At 41.3% G+C, this 21,608-nt stretch overlaps 1 protein-coding gene and 1 long non-coding RNA gene across 7 annotated transcripts in view; one reads left to right on the forward strand and one right to left on the reverse strand.

The window, feature by feature from the left end:
• The window catches only part of LOC138749191 (spermatogenesis-associated protein 22), a 204,905-nt gene that overhangs the window by 14,287 nt on the left and 169,010 nt on the right, over positions 1-21,608 (forward strand). For 2 of the 6 annotated variants that reach the window (XM_069910264.1, XM_069910265.1), the window contains one exon: positions 19,814-19,897. The gene's annotated coding sequence lies outside the window, so the exon portion shown is untranslated. Of the gene's footprint in view, positions 1-11,266; positions 11,329-11,787; positions 11,862-19,813; positions 19,898-20,302; positions 20,382-21,608 lie in introns of those variants that run through there. The other 4 variants (XM_069910267.1, XM_069910268.1, XM_069910266.1 and 1 more) reach the window with 4 other exon arrangements.
• Positions 4,477-21,542, reverse strand: LOC138749197 (uncharacterized). The gene is made up of 3 exons (XR_011348473.1): positions 21,486-21,542; positions 21,224-21,371; positions 4,477-4,983 (listed from the first exon to the last, which is right to left on the reverse strand). It is a non-coding gene; the product is annotated as an uncharacterized lncRNA (long non-coding RNA).

Genomic DNA, 21,608 nt, shown 5'->3' on the forward strand with positions numbered 1-21,608 from the left:
TTTTCCTCCTTTGCCTTTTGTCAGTGAGGTGGGCTCTGCGGTCTTCTTCAAAGGAGGCTGCTGCCCGCCAAACTGTGAGGCGCCAAGATGCACGGTTTGAGGCGTTATCAGCCCACTGGCGGTGGTCAATGTGGCAGGCACCAAGAGATTTCTTTAGGCAGTCCTTGTACCTTTTCTTTGGTGCACCTCTGTCACGGTGGCCAGTGGAGAGCTCGCCATATAATACGATCTTGGGAAGGCGATGGTCCTCCATTCTGGAGACGTGACCCATCCAGCGCAGCTGGATCTTCAGCAGCGTGGACTCGATGCTGTCGACCTCTGCCATCTCGAGTACCTCGACGTTAGGGGTGTGAGCGCTCCAATGGATGTTGAGGATGGAGCGGAGACAACGCTGGTGGAAGCATTCTAGGAGCCGTAGGTGGTGCCGGTAGATATATAAATATATAAATTTATATATATATTTATATATATATATATATTTTATATATATATATAATATATATATATATTTTATATATATATATATATATTTATATATATATATATATTTTATATATATATAATATATATATATATTTTATATATATATATATATATATATAATATATATATTATATATATATATATATATATAATATATATATTTTATATATATATATAATATATATATATATATTTTATATATATATATATATATATATATATATATATATAATATATATATATTATATATATATATATATATATATATATATATATATATATATATATATAATATATATATTATATATATATATATATAGAAGACCGCAGAGCCCACCTCACTGACAAAAGGCAAAGGAGGAAAAACCCAACACCCAACCCCAACCAACCAATTTTCCCTTGCAACCGCTGCAATCGTGTCTGCCTGTCCCGCATTATTTTTTTTCTTTACGGACTGGTCAGCCACAAACGAGCCTGCAGCTGACGTGGACTTTTTTACCCCCTCCATAAATCTTCGTCCGCGAAGCCAAGCCAAAGAAAGAAAAAGATATATATATATATACACACACACACACACATATACCCCTTTACACACATACATATAGATCGTGGTCATTTTTACTCTTATTACATGTCTTCATCTCTCTGCTTGTTTTGTAGTTGTTCTGCAAATTTTCGTGCTTCCTCTGGATCCGAGAATAGTCTGTTTTGTTGCCCTGGAATATCTATTTTAAGTACGGCTGGGTACCTTAACATAAACTTATATCTTTTTTTCCATAAGATCGTTTTCGCTGTATTGAACTCCTTCCTCTTCTTCAGGAGTTCAAAACTTATGTCTGGATAGAAAAAAATTTTTTGACCTTTATATTCCAGTGGCTTTTTGTCCTCTCTTACTTTCTTCATTGCTTTCTCCAATATATTTTCTCTTGTTGTTTGCTGCGGTTGTGGTTTTGGGGCTAAAGTTCTATGTGCCCTCTCTATTTCCATTTCTTCCTGTAATTCTGGTCTTCCCAGGACCCTGGGGATCCAATCTTTTATAAATTCTCTCATATTCTTGCCTTCTTCATCTTCCTTAAGGCCCACTATCTTTATATTATTTCTTCTATTATAGTTTTCTATTATATCTATCTTCTGAGCTAACAGCTCCTGTGCCTCTTTAACTTTTTTTATTAGATTCTTCTAATTTCTCTTTTGTCCTCTACTTCCATTTCTACGATTATTTCTCGTTCTTCCACATTATCCACTCTTTTTCCTGTCTCTGATATGACCATTTCTATTTTATTCATTCTTTCTTCTGCACTCTTAATTCTTCTTTTTATCTCATTAAATTCTTGTAATTGCCATTCTTTCACTGATTCCATATATTCTTTAAAAAAAGATATATCCATTGTCTTGCCTTTCTCTTCTTCTTCCATTTCTTTCTGTTCTTCTTCTTCTTCTTCCTCTGGGTTGACCATCTGTTGTTTCCTTGTTTTCTTTTTACCCTCTTCTTTCTTGTTCTCGTTATTGTCTGTGTTCTGCACCTGTTGCTGTGTTGCAGGTGTCTCTCTCAGCTGTGGAGATCGACTCCGCAGCTGTTCCCCACTCCCGTCAGTGTGTTTTTTTTCATGCGCATCGCACATGCGCAACTCCTCGTGCATGCGCGGTTGCGCACTTTTACTCGGCTCTGCGAGCCATTTTTATAGTCCCGAGCCCGGGACCTCCACTGACCTGAGGGAGCGGGCCTCTCTCTCCGCGGCAGGCCTCTTCGGACAGGTAAGGCCTTCACCTTCTTCTTCCAACGTCTTTCCTTCTTCTTTTCTTCCCGTTGTTTTTGGTTTTTCTTTCTTCACTGCCATTTTCTCCACACCTTTACTTTTACTTTGTTTTAATTTTTATTCTTGTACCTTTGTGTTTTGTATTTTTTTTCAACTTTTCCAGAGAGGGCTGGAATTCCCTGACCGGCCACTACTCCATCACGTGACTCCCAGATAATCCTTTCTTAAGTAAAGAAACCAGAACTCTACACTCTGCTTTACATGGCTGTTGGAAATAACCCATTCATCTGTTTGCAAAGGAACCCTTACAGTACTTGATATGGTAATGACAAATCAGTGTAAACCTATGTAACATGGCAACAGATATTTAATTAATACACTTTCCTTTGTTTGTAAACATTACAGATAATTATAATACAAAACATTTAGGGCAATGTTCTCTGCACACGTTAGTTAATAGGACAGTATCAGTTTCATTTACATGTGACCCTTGGGCAAACATTAGGTTTTAACATAGTGTGACGGAGTATATAGATATGTTTTTGGGAGATATATTGGAAACGTTTGTTAGAGTAGGTCACATACAAACACTTTAAAACAGATCTTATTTAAAATACTGGAACACTGCCCCATATTCGACATGTCGGGGCCAACAGCAAGCGCTTTGGAGAGTGCCCAAGAGACTTCACTAATGGATTGTTGTTTACAAAATGGCAACAGATGAAAGATCTTGTCTGAAGAGCTGCCTTCTGTCTGGAAGAGAGCTTGCTGTTCTAAGAGGGTCATGTGGTTTTGCAAGCAGAGTCAAACAGGCTTTCTCTCTAAGAGAGAGAGAGAGAGACACACACACACAGAAATCACTTCTACAGTGTTACAGCCAGCAGGACAAGCTGGTGGAAAGCCCCATTTGGAACACAGCCTGATCAAAGCCCTTTTGGTTCATGCAAGGGGAGAGGACTGGGTATCTAATGTTTCGCTTGGAATAAGTAAAATAAAAAGGAACTCTGTGGTGACCTGAAAGAAAGAGATTATCATCTGGAAAACCCTGAAGGGGCAAGTTTTGTCAGCAAGCACTGAAGTGGCTGATGGAAATACATCAGTTGTGGATGACCTGGAACAACAACACTGTCTCAAGATTCGAGGGAGTAGATTTAGGACAGAGATGAGGAAAAATAGTTTTTCCCAGAGAGTAGTGAATGTTTGGAATTCTCTATCCAGGGAAGTGGTTGAGGCTGTTTCATTAAACATATTTAAGATTTGGTTAGATAAATTTTTACATGATAGAGGAATTAGGGGATATGGGGAGAAGGCAGGTAGGTGGAGTTAGGTCATAAATTAGATCAGCCATGATCGTATTGAATGGTGGAGCAGGCTCAATGGGCCATTTTTGGACTACTCCTGTTCCTACTTCCTATGTTCTCTGAAAACCGACAAGAACCTTGCTGAGCGGTAACCATTTACCTTCCAAGCACGAAAGACTGGTGAACTTTATAAATGTCAAATTCTGTGCAGAATTGCCTGCCACCAGTGAACTTGGAGGAATGAGAAGTGAGATTGGACTGTGAACCAAATAATTTTCTGAACTTAAACACACACGTTACATACACGTGCGCTTAGAATTAGAAGGGGGTTTAAGTTAGGTTAGTTAAGTTAAAGTGTGATTCTGTCCTCATGTTTGAAGATAATTCAAAGCAACTTTTGTAACCATTAGTCTTGGGGAATATCTATTGCTGCTCGGTTTATGGGTCCTCTGGGCTCGTAATAATAGGTTCCAACTCCCCAGTAGGAGTATTGGTTTCAACTGGGACCTTAGTCAAGAAATGCTGGAGGCACTCACTCCGTGTCCATGGGAGGTAAAGCTACATTACCGACGTTTCATCCTCCTATGGATGCTGCCAGACCAGCTGAGTACCTCCAGCATTTCTGTGTGTTGACTACGATCACAGCATCTGCAGACGTTCGTATTTCCCCTCAACTGGTACACTCCCTATAGTCTTTGCAGGTGGTGCTCCCAGCTTCACTGTGCTGCACAGCACATTGGTGGGCAATTCCGCGTGTGTCCAATTGCATCATCTGATTATGAATAAATATATCCTTCTATCATTAGAAAATTCTCCATTGACCTTAATTTTTAAAAATAGTGGAGAGGAGAGATCTTAAGTTGAAGATAATAGTCCTTTTTAAGATTCAAGAAAATATTTCAAATTTTTTTAATGCAAGTCTTTTTAATGCAAGTCTTCAAACAATGAGGATGGAGATTCAAGCCACTCGGGACTTGTCAGATCTGAAAGCTTCTTCAAATTAGTCAAGTTTATTGTCACCTGATTGCACAAGTACAACCCAAGGAAACCGCGTTCTCCGGTCCTCGGTGCAAGACACGCAGACACACAACTAGTTATAACACCCATACAGACAAACAACACATGCACAGTACAAGTATTCATACAAATAAAAAAAATATTGTTTTGTGAACATGAGAGTCTCGGATGGTGAGTGTGAGCAGTTCCTCTGGTCGTTCAGCGTTCTCACTGCCTATGGGAAGAAGCTGTTCCTCAGCCTGGTGGTGCTGGCTCTGATTCTCCTGGATCTCTTTCCCGACGGGAGCAGCTGAAAGATGCTGTGTACAGGCTGGAAGGGATCCTCAATGATTTTACGAGTCCTTTTCAGAAAATGATCCTGGTAGATCACGTCAATGGTGGGGGAAGGAGACTCCATTGATCCTCTCTGCCACTCTTACGGTCCTCTGGATTGTAAAAACACAAAAAAACTACAATCTCAGTGTTTGCAGACTTTCATATTTCACTTTTTCAAACTACAGACTACTTAGCAACATGCAGATCAGATTTCAGATTTATTGTTCGAGCACATACAACACTGATATTCTTTTTCTGTGAGCGAGGCAGATTTACCACTTATTGGTAGCGCAAAAAAACTGTTCACAGCATATACATGTAAACAAATAACAAATATAAACAACCCAACTGTGCAATACAAATCAAAAGGTGCACAAATAAGAGTCCTTAAATGAGGCCCTGATTGAATTTGTCATTGAGGAGTCTGTCGGTGGAGGGGTAGCAGCTGTTCCTGAATCTGGTGGTGTGAGTCTTGTGGCACCTACACCTCTTTCCATCTCACAAGCACTGTACGATGTCAGCTCTGAATGCCTTTCAGCAAACGAAAATGGAATTGAAATAATTCCACAAGTTGGGAAGTTTCCTAACATGGCAAATGCGAAAGAGAACAATCCTATCACCCTGCTCTTTGTATTCAAGGTTTGCAGAGAGCAACAAATGATTTGCAAGTCTATCTCTCTTTGAACTACCAGTCCTCACAACAAAGTGATGTAAACAAGCTGGCCGATTAAAATGACCTTTCTTTATGCAATCTCATTCACCCTTCGTGTAGGACAGCAGATTACATGTTCTTAAACCCTTTCTAGCAAATCTATGACCTTGAGTAGATAGAACAACTTGGTTGCATTGGAGGTCATAGATTGATATCAAGTGTTGGAATGACTCACAGGGAAAGAAGCCCAGGGAAGTGGCTGGGTGTTTCTCTTCCAGAAACAGCAGTGGCTGAGAGTAAAATAAGTGATTCAAGTTCAATTCTTGACCACGGCATGTTAAATTTAGACACACAGCAGGATTACAGGCCCTTCTGGCCTACGAGCCCCTGCTGCCCAATTTATCGACATTAAGGGGAAATTTATAGGGATCAATTCACCTCATAGCATGTCTCTGAGACCCAGGAGGAAACCTGAGCACCTGGTGGGACACCAAGCGATCATGATAAGAATGGGGAAATGTCACATTGACATCAATGCTGGGCAAGGTTGAACCCAGGTACCTAGACCTGAGAGGGAGCTAGGCTAACTGCTGTGCACCTGGCTTCTGTACATTCTGGCCACCCAGCTGCTAGAATAATGATCACTTTATTTCACAATGGACCTATATTTGATGTTTTGGCAGGGCCATGAATAAGAGAGGTGATACTGGTAGATTCTAGTAGAATATATTGCTTTCTGCGATATAGTTTCAATTAATTAAATTTTCCCTTTCTATGTTTTCAGTGGCTCAGCAGAACCATTGAAAGTTCATAAATCAACAGTTGAGGTCATCTTCAGAATCAGAATCAGATTTTATTGCCAGGAACATGTCACGAAACACATTGTTTTGCAGCAGTATCAAGATGCAAATATTGCTTTAAAGTTACATTTAGAAATAAATAAATTAGGGCAAAAATAAGAGAAAGTTGTGTCTGTGGTTCGTTGACCTTTCAGGAATCTGATGGCGGAGGGGAAGAAACTGTCCCTGTGCCGCTGGATGGTCATCTTCAGGCTCCTGTACCTGATAGTGGCAGAGTGAAGATAGCAAGGCCTGGGTGGTGGGGGGGTCCTTGAGGATAGAGGACAGGGGTCGAAGATCAATTGGGCGGCACAGTCTTGTGGGCTGGAAGGGCCTGTAACCATGCTGTATTTCTATACTTATTTAAAAAAAAATAAACTGCCTCTAAAAGATGTCCTCAATGGAGTGGAAACAGATGCCTCCGATGGCACTGGCCGAGATCACAACTTCTCTATAGTTTTTTTTTTCCCAGTCCTGTGCATTAGTGCCTCCATACCAGACAGTGATGCAACCAGACAGAATGCTCTCCACCTGTAGAAATTTGCAAGAGTCTTTGGTGACATACTGAATCTCCAGAAGTGCCACAAAACGTCTAGGTGTTAATGAAAAAAAAAGCATCTAATTCAACTCCACCTCAGTAAACAAAACTGCTCCAGAGTTCATCTTCTTTGTAAATGATCACAAGTGCACGATGAGAAGGAGATTGGAATCAGTGTGTCGGGCAGCATCCTTGGAGAGAAATGGTCAGCCGATGTTCTGAGTCGGGACCTTTTTAACAAGACTGTCCATATTCAGGGCCTGAATCCCTCAGGCCTCACTGTTCTCTTAAGATTCCAGCATCTGCAGTTCTTGTGTTCATCATGTGCACAGTTGAACCAACACACTCACAATTCAATGGCACAGTGATTGCTGCATTGTGGCAGAAGCCATTATTCATTTGTCACACTTCATCCATGAGAGAGCCTAGATAAATGTAGGATTTTGATATAAGGTTGTGAAATTTTTGCCTTAGTTCTCACAAAATACTCAGTAAATTGGACAGCATCTGGGGAAAAAGAATCAGAGTTATATTTCAGGCCAAAGATTTATCTATATATTATATCAGATTTGGGATAAGTTAAAGGTGATAAGTTGCAGGGGAATGGGATGGGAGGAAAAAACAAAGGTGAAAGCCAGAGATCAGGTGGAAAGTAAATGGGAGATGAAAGGGGTGACAGAGCAAGTTCAAGTGAAGTGACAATAATGTAAGTCCAATGCGGAGAGGTGTTAATGTACCCTATCAAAGACTTTCCAAAACATTCTCTCCAGGACTATTCTCTGCAACGTAGACCAAGCTTTATCTCCAATAGTTCCAAATTCAGAAGATCAATGACATGAGGCATTGTTTCTTCTGCCCTCCCCCCCTCTCTGCTCCACCCCCTTGAATATTGTATTTGTAGAATAGTAATTTATAGAGATTTTGCGCCTTGTTCTGCACAATACAGCTGCAACAAATTTTGGGAAACATTTTTTTTTAAGTTTTTTATTTTTCACACCATAAATCACAATAGCCATGATATACACTTTTTCTTTTTCACACATTAAATTATGGGAAACATTCATGACAATAAATCTGATTCTAAAATGCCGATCATTTTATACATTGGCTGTTTTTAAGGATGGTAATGTTTCCATCCATATTTCAGCCTAAAGATTCATTCAAATATAAAGCAGCCTCTTTCCATTTAACCTTGTTTGTGCTACAGAGAACCAATCACAGAATGAGTCATTCTGCTCTTGGGTAATGTCAATGCCAATGCAATTTGTCAATAGGACTGCAGGGATTGATTGCACTGTTATACATTAAGTTTACTGAACATACTGTATGCTATTTTACTCTCTATAATCTACCTTCAATTATATTTACATTTAAAATTAGAAATACAGCATGGTAACAGGCCCTTCCAGTCCTTGAGCCCGTGCTGTGCAATTACACCCAATTGAGCTACAACCCCCATATGTTTTGAAGGGTGGGAGGAAACCGGAGCACCTGGAGGAAACCCATGCATAACACGGGGAGAACCTACAAACTCCTTACAGATAGCGCCGGATTCAAACCCAGATTGCTGGCACTGTAACAGCGTTGCGCTCACTGGTACGTTAACCGTGCCGTCACTTGCCAATACATTTAAAGCCATGGGGTTTGAAAGTATGGAAACAGGCCCATGTTGTCTACCCAAGGTAGTCCATTGCCCTCATTCTGTCCATGTCCCTCTCTGCTGTAGGTGCTCTGTGGTTAGTAAGAGTACATAAGATGGCATGTGAATGGAAAAAAATAGGTTGAGAACCATTGCTCTAAACCTTTCAAAGCTGCATGAGGTTGGACTTTCTGTCCATGTAAGCCATCAATCTCAACTCTTGAGTTACAAGACCATGAGTTCTGAATCTCTCTGTGGAAACCTCAGCGCTGAAGTCTGGGTTGCTGTTGGAACATCAGATGTGGACCCTTGCAGATGAAATAGTCGACCAAATGTTTCCAGGCTTCTGTATACAGACCGGAATTCCTCTCCAGGCAGTGGATAGAACTGATACACAGCCCCAATCGTGGAGTTCAGCAAAGGAGTGGAATTGCATAACACCACATTTGGGAGTTCACTGAAAAATTCCATTCCAGCTCTTTCGCAAGAGTCTTTGGTGACATACTGAATCTCCAGAAGTGCCACAAAACGTCTAGGTGTTAATGAAAAAAAAAGCATCTAATTTAACTCCACCTCAGTAAACAAAACTGCTCCAGAGTTCATCTTCTTTGTAAATGATCACAAGTGCACGATGAGAAGGAGATGGGAATCAGTGCGTCGGGCAGCATCCTTGGAGAGAAATGGTCAGCCGATGTTCTGAGTCGGGACCTTTTTTGACTCCAGCGAAAAGAAACAACCAAAGCTCCAGATCAAAATTAATCAATTAAAATCAAAACATTTGTTAATTTAAAATCCCGCATTCAGGTGCTGAATATTTTAGATCCATTTTAAGTCTTTTTAAGCTTTTTAAAAATGTGTTTTTTAAACCTATTTTAACTTGTTCAAGTTATTCAATTAAATGTTTTCTGAGTCTTTAACAAAGCCCCATTCATGGACCAGGGAAATCAAATTTCTTCTAAAACATTTGTCATAGTACACCAGGAGATGTGAGGAAGAGGGCTTTTGCTCGGAGCAGTTAGGAGCCAGTGTTCACTGCCTGTCAGAATGGTGAAAGCAGAGATAAGGAAGTTGGGCCTTCAAAGGATCATTGGATAGGGATGGAAAAGAATAATTAGCAGAATTCTGGGAAGGGGATTATTGAGTTTTCTGTACTTTGAGCCAGCAAATGCTCAGTGAGCTGAATCACCTCCTTCTGTATCATAACAGTTTTAGGATGGATTGGACTATCTAGAAAAACAGTGTGTGACTTAATCAACTGTTAATTATTTTCACATTTTGTGGATGGCTCCTGTTTGGGGCTGAAAACAATTGGCTCTGTATGGTGAGAAACAACATTACAAAACAAGTGTTAGGGTTTCCCTCCCTAACAGTGATCTTTACAAGTTCCTACCAGAAAGGACGTCTGCAGTAAATTCAGGTATCGAACCTGAGACTAACGACATTGTGGCGGCATGCTCTGCTCCAGGAGATCAAATCTCCGTCGAGCCTCTCAAGTGAACGCAAGAGATGCCATAGAACTATGAAGAAGCAAAGCTTGTTACCTGCTCAGTATTTTTCCCTCACTGTTTGTGGGAACTTGCTATATGCAAAATTACAGCCTCATTTCGCTTAGCATAGCAGTTAGCACAACGCTGTTATGGGACCAGCGATTGGGACCGGGGTTTGAACCAACGCTGTCTGTAAGAAGATGGTACGTTATCCTCCCGCATCTGCGTGAGTTTCCTCCAGGTGCTCCGGTTTCCTCCCAGCGTTCAAAATGTACCAGGGTTGTAGGTAATTGGGTATCCCAGGCTTGTGCACAGGAAGGGCCAGTTAATCCTGCTGTATGGCTAAATTTAAAAAATTTAAATTTCCTGCATGAAGTTAATCATATAGTTGTAGAACTTGAGGGCAGTCACATGGTTAGGAAAATTGAGAACTGTAGATGCTGGATGGCCTGCTGAGTTTCTCCAGCACCTTTGGGCATTGCACTCATTTCCTGCATTTTGTTCAGGGGTAAAATTAGCATTTATTGCCCATTATTAAATTGGCCTTGAAAAGAAGGTGAGCCACTTATTTGACCTGGTGCAGTAGAAATACTGCCTTGTTGGCACATTTAAGAGTCAATAACATTGCTGTGGGTCTGAACTCATATATGGAAAAGTACATTTCTTATACTGAAGGACATTCGGTGAGCCAGATTAAATTTTTTTTCACCGTGATCGGGTAATTTTTTTTTAGATTACTGATACTGACAATAATTACAATTTCACATTTTCTAATTAACATTTTCTATCATGCATTTGCCACACAGGATTCAAATTTGTAGCTCTGAATTGTTCATCTATTATTCCACTGAGATAACTTAATTTCATTTCTGTCCCACCCGGGATTGGGTGTAATAGATTGATGAATAATTGATAATCAGTCAGAAGAAGAAGAAAGATGGAAAGGAAGAGCATATGGGCCAAATGCAAATGGAACTAGCCCTGAATGACAAATTGGTTGGCATGGACAAGATGGGCCAAAGGGCCTACTTCATGCTCTATAGTTCTCTGTGACTTGATCTATTGATCATTTTTAGGTTGGCAATCTTTAACAGGTTGGGTGCCTAGAACATCAAACTAAGGCTTGGATTACAAGGGTCTTTAACCTTTATGCAACAGGCTGGTGTAGCAGCTAGTACACTGTTCACCATTGTAAAAGGCAGGAGGAGGGAGGGGGTAGTCTCGAAGATACCTCACAGGGCTTTGACAATGGGCAGAGGTGCAGGATTTTTCTGCATTGCGAACTTCCCCCAGATGCAAGGTAAGAGATGGCACTCTGAGCCTCACAACGATCCCCAAATCACCCTGGATTGATCTAATTTCATTTTTCAAGGGAGACCGAGGTGGTGAATGTCTTCCATCACCTTGTGTACCATTTACAATAGATACTGTTCAGCATATTGTGTTCCACATATAATATAGCTGGTGTGACTCCTGAAGAGTCTAAAAACCTGCATTCTAATGATGTGCGTCAGTTCCCCACACTGAGCACATAATGGCTGAGTTCATGGTCTGTGCTAACTGTAGAACAATCAATATAAAGTCAATCATTACTAAATCTACATATTTAATAAATCATGTAATCTCAGCTCATTGTTCTGTCACACTGGGGTCTCCCTCCCGCTCATCGATGGGATTTACCAGAATTGTTGTTTAAAGAGGGCTTGCAAAATCAGTGAGGACCCCCTAACACCCCACACACAGCAAGTTCCAACTATCAATCAACTTAGATGAGCACACTGCTCTGAGTGGCTGAGATTGGTTGTCGGAACAGAACCTGTTCAGTTGCAGCAAGTAAGAATTTTGGTGCATTTGTACATTGTATTTCTGTAAATGGTAATAAACTCTTATCTCAAAATTAATATGCAATTATCCTCCATCCTCCTCATTTTCTCCAACAAAATTGCCTTGACTTTATTGGGAGGACTCACCATTGTTTTTGTCCTGTATATTCTTTAAATTTATTCTTTCTCAAGTTTTTTTTGGGGCGGGGGGACTATGGCCCCCTTGGAACTCTGCTCAAAGTTTATGGGTCCCGTCCCTGTGAAGCAGTCAAGTTTGGTTGCTTTATTCCAGACTTTTATTATATCGACTACGTAAAAAACATTAAAAAGTTTCATAACTTCCCAGCCTTAGCTCCCCAGCGCTGGTGGTGGAAGCAGAGGCCTGGAGCGGATACTGTGTCCCTGGTTATGCTTTTTGTGGCCCCTGCAGGGGCCAGGTGTTCGACCACAGTGCTGGGGGCAGGCTTTGCGTGGTCATGCCCATACCTCATGACCTGCTGGACCGCCGAGCCCTCCGGGACTCGCTCGATCCACAGCACTTGGGCCTTCTAAGCAACCTCCCTCGGTTCGGTAAAGCTCTCTTGGGCCAGTAACGGCTGGATGACGTCGGTCAGGAAAATTCACTCAAAGAGTGGGCAGTTGGTGTGATCACCCATGAGCGCGAGCATCTTGTCCGTCATCTCCACCGGGAAACTGTCCCCCAAGGCTTCGAGGTGCAGCATCCGAGCGGCACACTGACGCCTGGATAATCCGAGGGATCCGGTGAGCACTCGCTTGATGGTCCCGTATTTGTCTTCGGCGGGCGGGTGCTGAACGAGGTGGAGCACACATTTGGCAGTGGCCTGGTCCAGAGTGGCGACCACATGGTAGAATTTGGTAATGTCGGACGAAATCTGGCAGAGGTGAAACTGAGCCTCCGCATGGCCAAACCAGGTCTTTGGCTCCTGAACCCAGAAGTCAGGCAGCTTGACGGCTATATCACTGATCCCATGTTCGCTCATGTTGGGTTCAAAGATGTTTGAACCAGTCGGGGTCACCAATTGTAGCCAGCAGCTACACTGCTACTGAAAGAACAGACAACCAGACGGGTTGAGCTCAGTGAGCAGAAAAAACTGGTTTATTGCTGGCTGCCCGGCTGGACTTATACTCCCAGCCTGGACCTGGCTGAGAACTGCGCTGGGGGACACTGACGTCATGTGGTCTCCCAGCATGGGCTTCTGAGCTCAGTGCTGAGAAGAAGGGGAAACCCCCGACGGTGCCATTTTGGGCGGCTGCCCCACCGCGTGGATTACAAGCAGGGCCGGTTCGCCTGCCTAGTGGCATGCCGCCACTCCATCATAATTTTGTAAACTTCTATCAAATCTCCCCTCATTCTTCTATGGTCCAAGGGAATAAAGTCCTAACCTGTTTAACCTTTCCCTGTAACTCAGTTTCTGAAGTCCCGACAAGATTCAAATAAATCTTCTCTGCTCTCTTTCAATCTTATTGATATCTTTCCTGTAGTTAGGTGACCAAAACTGCACACAATTCTCCAAATTTGGCCTCACTAATGGCTTATACACTTTACAGTAACTTCCCAACCCCAATACTCAATACTTTGATTTATGAAGGTCAATGTGCCAAAATCTCTTTTTACGACCCTATCTACCTTGACTATGAGAATTAATTGTCATATACATAAATACAATGTACAGATGAACTGAGACACAATTAATGGAGCAGTTACAACAGTGCCACCGATTGTGTCCGGGGTTCAAATCCCTAATGAAAGTCCAGGACTGTAGTTTTTTTTCGACATTAAGTTTGGCCTTATCATCAAACCACAGGATAAGGTGTGTCATTCTCAACTGTGGCAAAGTCTACAAGGTGCATTCTAAATAACTAGTTCCATTCTGTGATAAAGAACTGCTCCTACCAGTCCACTGACAGAGCCATTGTGGTGCTGAACAACATCGGTGAAACAGTGCATTTGAAAGTTTTTAAAACTTTGCTGTGCATGCTAAAATGAGTGGGTCCGATTATCTGCTCTTCTAATAAACCCAATGGACCAAGTGACCTATTTCTATATTGTAACAATTCAATGATTTTATGAAGTTTTCTTGCACAACCATTTGGACCTTAATCCCAAATTCTGCAAGAAGTCCAATTCATGCTTACAAGACAAACAATCTACTTGACAGTGCATGCCATTCCACAACCCGGGAACTGGCCTTGGTGAATCAAACTTGCATTGCCTCTTTGTTCCAGAATCTTGCATTCCTGCCACAGTAAAACCCCCTGTATCTGGAAGTCAAGCAACTGGCAGCCTCAAGCAACCGGCTTAAAATTTTTTAAAAGTACAGTAACACATAAACTTTTGATGAAGATGGGAGCAAATATTCAGTCAGCGGAGTGCCTTGCTTGTAGCAGCTGTTTGAATAAAGTTGTGTGAAACAGCAATGGTGTCGCCCAGGATGAAGAGCTGGTTGATGCCGCTCGCCTTTGGGGTGACTTAAAGTGTCTCCTTATTCCTGCTTCGTAAGAGTCGCCCCAGTCAGAGGCTTTATTTTAAACTTGGAGGAGAGGGAATTAACTGTTTGTAATGTTATTGTTTGTCTTTTGGGCGGCTCCGTGGAGGGGGAGGAACCTACAGATGCAGTGATGATTAAATGCTTTCAAAAATGTGACTGAAAATAAAGTAATATGCTCTAAGGTTTAAATATTCATGCAAGTGAAGTTTGTTCAATGTAAGTACAAAATAGTATTTTTGTCTTTTAAACTGTTTATCGGATATCAGGGGTGGTTCTTCTCTGTATAAGACTGAGGCAGTGGTCCAGAATTTCACTCTCAGCCCAATCTACCTAGCTACTGGCAGCTCACACAGTGGGTGAATGAAATAGATATCCAGTTACTGGATTTCTCCAAGGGGGAGCTTGACTAGATTCTTGACTGGGTAAGAGATTGCATTAAATCGGCCATTCTCCTGGGACAAGATTTTGCAAGGAGGGAGGAAGTGTCTGTAGTGTGGAGCGGAGAATCTTAGAAAGGGTCAGGCCCAAACCAGCAGCTACATATAACCATATAACCGTTTACAGCACGAAAACAGGCCATGTCGGCCCTTCAAGTCCGTACCGGTTCACCTGAACAACTCCACTAGCTCCTCCGCAAACTCCTGAGGAAGTAGAGGCTTTCTTCATGATGCCATTGGTGTGTTGGTTCCAGGAAAGATCTTCTGAGAGTAGTTTTTAATTTTTGTAGGAAACAAACAAAAAACACTATCTTTACTGAGTTCCTCCAGCATTTGTGTTTTCACATTCTCCTGGGTTGGCTTGGATTGTGGTGATTCCCCATTGAATTTTTCCCCTGGTGTTTTAGACATATAGCATGATAACAGGCCCTTCCGCCCAATGAAACTGGGCTGCCCAAATACACCCAAGTAACCTACCACCCCATATGTTTTGAATGGTGGGAGGAAACCAGAGCACCCAGAGGAAACCCATGCAGACATGGGGAGAACATACAAACTGCTTACAGACAGTGCGGGATTTGAACCCTTGTCCTGGACGCTGATGCTGTAATAGTGCTACGTTAACCATGCCATCCTCTTGGCACTTCATTTCCAAGTGAGTATAGGGCTGTTAGGGATCCAGGTGGTCTTTTTACTGTGTTTTCCTCAACATACACAGGACTGTTGTGGCATGCTTTGTCTTCCTGAAACCACCTTGTGTGGGGGGAATTAATCTACATTTTTTACACCTCTCATTTTTTTCAGAAAAGCCCTCCGAGTCCATGCTGTCTCTCAGACCAATCCCTCTTCTCCATTTATTTTCCCATAATATAATCTCTGGTGAATTCAATGCTGTATCTCAAAGAATATGCCTGAGATTGTCTGATCTCGGAAGCTAAGCAGGCTCAGGTCTGGTCAGTACTTGGAGGGGAGTCCACCTGGGAGGGGCGCTGGACAAAGTGGCGACTCTGCCTGCCATACGATTGACAAAAGTTAAAGAATTTCAAGTATGTTAAATGTCATATTGCATGAAATAATGGAACCTTTACCTTTCATTGCACGACTGGGATCAGAGAAACCGATGAACTTGTGAGGTAGAGAATTAATTAGATGCTTGAGGACTGACACAGGTGTTCTGCCTCTTTGTTTCAGTATTTCTCTCTTTCATTCTCACTAAAATACTAGAGGATAGCTAGACAATACAAAAGAACATATAGAGAGACAAGCAACATCTCTCTTGTGTGCTTCCTCCAATGCAGATACACGGATTCTGTCCAGTTTGACACCGACTCATTTGTTGAAATATAACCATGAAAATGCTACCTGTTCTAAAGTTCCACCTGGTTCCCAAATATCCTTCAGCAAAGGAACCCAATTTTGGTTAAATGTGGCTCTTGGATTTAAGATTAAGAACACGAGAAATAGGAGTGACTAAACCATTTGGCTCATTGGCCTGGCCCACCATTTCGATAAGGTCACGGCTGATCAGTTTTGGTCACAATGCCACCTTCCTGCTCTCTGCTATCTTGAAACTCCCTTATTGCTTATCTCTCAGTCTCAACCTTGTATATGTTGAATGACTTGATTTGGGTAATTTATTAGATTGAATAACTGAAGTGAGATTCCAACAGGATCCAACATTATTTTTACTGGGAGATGTTACAGGGATTAAACCTAAATTAAAACTGAATATGTACAAAGTAAAATTTGTTCAAGTTGCCTTGGGCAATAGCTAGAAAATGTATTGCTATAATTTGGAGGTTGTTTACTGATGTGGGAATGGATAGATGGCCACAGTTTTATTCCACTTGAGAAAATTACATAATTTAAGAGATAAATATAATACATTTTGTAAAATATGGAGCCCAGATTTACAAACTGTTGGTATTAAAATTTAAATGAATCTCGAACATTCCCTTTCTCTTATAGATCTCAATAAATGTTTATATGTTTAAAAGTATCGGAAAGTGAAGTTCTCCTGCTGGGGTTTCTTGTCTCTTTTTTTTAGTTAGTAGGGGGTTGGGGGAGGGGGGATTCATTGGAAGTTTTTCTTTCTTTCGTATTTCTTTAATCTCTTTTTTCATTTTTTAAAATAAAACACCACATGTATTTGGATTAAGTTTGAAATATTGTAATATGTTTGCTAGGTGGTTTTATTTTAAATAAAGTATTAAAAAAAAGACTGCCTCGACAACTCCCTAGATTAGAGGGTTCCAAAGATTCACTACTATATGTGAGAGTAAATTCCTCTTCACTCCCATTATGAAAAAAGTAGAATAATTCTCCCCACCTGAGGTGATTACTGCCAGGAACGCAGTCTGGTAGTTAGGTAGTCTCCCTCTCATGGTATAAAGGAAATTATACTCTATAGTTGCAGATACCCAGATCAATAATAACATCCTCTCAGCAGAGACCCTGTCAATCTCCCTCAAATCTTGTTTCAATAAAATCATCAATTACTTCCATGTTCAACGTAGCCAACAAGTATCAAGCAAGTGAATCTTTAAAAAATTTTAGACATACAGCACAGTAACAAACCATTTCGGCCCATGAATCCATGCTGCCCAATTTATACCTGATTAACTGACAATCCCAGTACGTTTTGAATGGTGGGATGAAACCGGAGTCCCCGGGGAAAACCCATGCAGACACGGGGAGAAGGTACAAACTTCTTACAGACAGGACTGGATTAGAATCCCGGCCCCGATTGCTGGCACCGTAACAGCATTGCGCTAAACACTAGGCCAACCATGCCGCCCTTTTCTGCATCTCCTCCAATGCAAGCAAATCCTTCCTTTAATACAGAGACTAGAACTGCTCACTGTATTTCAGGTGCAGTCAAACCAGCATCTTGTAGGTTTGCACTGATATTTCCCACCTTTTACATTCTAGATCTCTTGCAATGGAGGGCAAAATTTCATTAACCTTCTTAAAACATCCAAATTATTTGTTATGGCTGCAGAAACTTTCTACAGTAGAAATCCAAAAATCCAGAAGCCAGAAATCCGGACCACCTGATAATCCAGACTTTTCTCAAACCCTCAAACATTTCACATTTAGTGGGCTTTTGTGTGCATGTGTAAGCGCTGTGGATGCACAGCGGAAAGCAACCACGCTTGTTGACTTTATTTTACTTTAAAAATGTTTGTTTTGATAAATTAAGCATGGTTTATTTGCTAATGAATAAACTATCAAAATTTTCTTTAATCCTCCTTAAATTTGAATTTTAAAAGTATTGCCCAAGAATCCTGAACATCCAGACCGACCCAATCCCCGAGCAGTCCAGATCTTCAGACTTCTGCAGTACATTATTTGACTCTTCGTACTGGAATTCCGCACTAGTCTGCTTTCACTTCAGCATCAGGCCCTTGTTTATTGTATGTGCTGGCCAGTACAGGCACGGGCTGGCTCGGCCTCCTGGTGACATCCTCTCCTAGACTCCTCCCCTGTGACCAGGCCATAAAGGTCGAGTCACCTCTTCCTTCCCTGCACTTCCCTAGTTTGGACCTGGGCCAGCAAGTCTTGTGTGTAATAAAGCCTATCGTTCCCCTCAGCCTTTGTCTCTGTGATTATTGGGGCAACTGGTAGTGCCCAACAGCCCTACTCAACTCTTAACTGCCCCTCATTTCAGGAGTAATTGTTGCACCCTTGATCTTCCCCGTGGGTGGGGGACTCTATTGTGAGAGGTGAACACTGTTTTCTAAAGTTGAAAGAGTAGCAGCTGCTGATATACATCATCTAAGTGGCCCCTGGCACCGAGCACGGCACATATATTCATACCCATGAGCTTGCAGCGTGAGTATTTGACTATTTGATTGTGAAGCACATGATTTGCAGACAATGAAAATCCATTGCTTTTTGAGACCCAGAGGAATGAGAGTCCTATTCGAATCAACTCCAAAATCTGAGTATTTGTAAGGTATGTCGTCGGGTCCAAAGCTTTTTAAAACAGTACAAACATACAGCACTGAAACAGTCCCTTCTGGCCCATTGCTGCCAAAATATCTCAATTCACCTACAGCCCCCGTAAGTTTTTGAAGGCTGGGAGGAAATCCTTGCAGACAAGGGGAGAACGTACAAACTCCTTACAGATAGCGGGGGATTCAAACCCAGGTTGTTAGCGTTTGCTAACCACTGCACTGACTGTGCTGCCCATGGTAAGCAGGCTAATTAATTCCAATTTGGGAACCGTTTTCCCCTCCCATCCAAATTATGTGATGCTCTTCCCCATCCCCAGTGTCAGATTTGCATCTTGATTTCCATGTACAATACAGCTGAGTATGCAGTGGAGAGAGCACCCTCTCCAGGAGAGAAAGTACAATGCTCGCTTGCAAAATGAACAATATATTTTGGCACAGTACAAAAGTAAATTGAATCTAATTTAATGCTATTATTGTACTTTCCTAACCCTAATTATTTGGAATTAATTAAAATGCTTATTATATTTTTATTCCAAAGCAAGCTCAAGACACTAAAATGGTACCTAACAAAAAATTTTTTTAAACTTTTCAAAACCCCTGCCCCTCAGCAAGGTTGAAGATTAGCATTAATAAATGCAGGTGGCACAGTCTTAGAGAGGGACAACGGAATGCCAAAATTCCAGTTTAGCACTAAATCTTAAGATTATGGTAGTCGTCCAAGAACGAGCCCCATATCATTTGAAATTTGATATTTATTAACCGCATTTTTTTTTCCAAATTTAAACAAGATATCATCTTTTAGACATTGTGCACGTTTAGGTGGAGAGTTATCTTTCCATTTAATCAAAATTTCATGTCTGCCCATCTATGAAGTAAAAGATAAAATGTGGCATTGAATTGAAGTTAGTAAGGAATCATCTTCTCTGGATGTTGCAAAAAAGAGCAATTAAAGGACTATGTTTTGAATAAAAATATCTACTAAGCCTTTGTGTTAATTGAAAAACTCCATAGAATAAAGAATTGGTAGAATTAATTTGTCTTTACTTTTATTTGCAGAAGAAAAGAGGAAAAACTCCAATGGCAAAGCATAGGATTAAAGCAGAGGTTCTCAGCCTTTTTTTCCCTCTACTCACATACCAAGTTAAGTAATCCTTTGATAACCACAGAACACCTATGGCATGAATGGCATATGTGGGTAGAGAAAGAGTACACAATGGGTGGGTGTGTGTGTGTGTGTGTGTGTGTGTGTGTGTGTGTGTGTGTGTGTGTGTGTGTGTGTGTGTGTGTGTGTGTGTGTGTGTGTGAGTGAGAATGGGTGGGGGGTGTGAGAATGGGTGGGAGTGTGTGTGTGAGAATGGGTGGGGGTGTGTGTGTGAATGGATGGGGTGTGTGTGTGTATGGGTGGGGTGTATGTGTGTGTGTGTGTGTGTGTGTGTGTGTGTGGTGAAAGTATGGTCATTATAAAATTCTGGCCAACCTCCTTTGGATGTTAAGAGTAGCTGATAGGTTTACAAACAAATAATTGTTTGGCTCATCTTGTCCCCTATTCATAGTCACGATTGGAAGCTCTTTGGCTCTAACTTCCGCACATAATCTCGACTGATACTGACGTGCATCACCTACGGTACATTCAATTGTTGAGCTGCCTTTCTGTTAGAAATGTCAAATTTATGTTTTGGGGGTTTGACAGGTCAGCTGGTATGTGAAGCTAACTAGACAATGCTTCCAGCATTCTGTCTGTTAAATCAGGTTAACTGTTTCAGATTTATTGTCAGAGTACATACACGACATCACATATAACCCTGAGATTCTTTTTCCTATGGGTGTGGCAAAATTACCACTTATTGGTAGTACAAAAAAAAACTGTACACAGTGTACACATGTAAACAAATAAAGAACTGTAAACAGATAACAAATGTAATCAATAAAGTGCACAAGTAAAGGTCCTTAAATGAGTCCCTGTTGAGGAGTCTGATGGTGGAGGAGTTTGATGATGGAGGGGTAGCAGCTGTTCCTGAACCTGGTAGTGCAAGTCTTGTGGCACCGATACCTCTTAATACAACCCACTACCGTGATATCATCGACAAATTTGTCATCATACTGAACCATGCAGTTGGAGGTGTAAAGTGAGTAGAGCTGATAGACTGTTCATTGAGTGCTTGCAATCTCCATGTTTGCTACACCTGTTTGTGAAACATTCTATTTTCTTTTTGAAGTTTTGGTTCATAGCTGGGAAGCAGAAAATTGATATTTTTCAGTTTCAAAGGTGTGGGCCGACAACATGCCCTCATTCTGATTATCTTTTTTTCATACAGTGTTCAGGGCAGTTTATCCTTTGGGAAGGCTTACTGATGAATAATTGAAAGAGGTTTTACAATCATTTATTAGACTATAAAAGGCTAAGAACCATTGCTGGCATTGATCTATTAATGAATGTTGAAAGGCGTCGACTACATCATTGCTCACCTATCGAAACACGATGAATGAAAGAGATCCAAGTTGTACACCCAATTAACCGAGTGAGAGTCTCCACACTGAATTTGCAACCAGTGGATCATGCCTTGGCTAATTCCATAGATGCTGGTCACAATGAGATCGCAAAGTTCTTTAAACCCTACAAAAGGGGAAAGACCAAAGACAGATGTCAAAAGGGAACACCAGCAGGGAGTAATTTGAGTTAAAGGCTCTGATAGCTCAGCCTTGTGAACCAGGGATTGAGAGTTTGTACCATGTTAGGGCCTCATTTCTGTGAAGGGCGCTGGACAAAGTGACAACTCTCCATCTTCCTTACAAAAGACAAAGTTAAAGAATTTCATGTGTGTTACGTTCTAAATGCAGTATTATGTGATAA

Source organism: Narcine bancroftii, chromosome 14 (genome assembly GCF_036971445.1).
Source record: "Narcine bancroftii isolate sNarBan1 chromosome 14, sNarBan1.hap1, whole genome shotgun sequence".
Taxonomy (NCBI): domain Eukaryota; kingdom Metazoa; phylum Chordata; class Chondrichthyes; order Torpediniformes; family Narcinidae; genus Narcine; species Narcine bancroftii.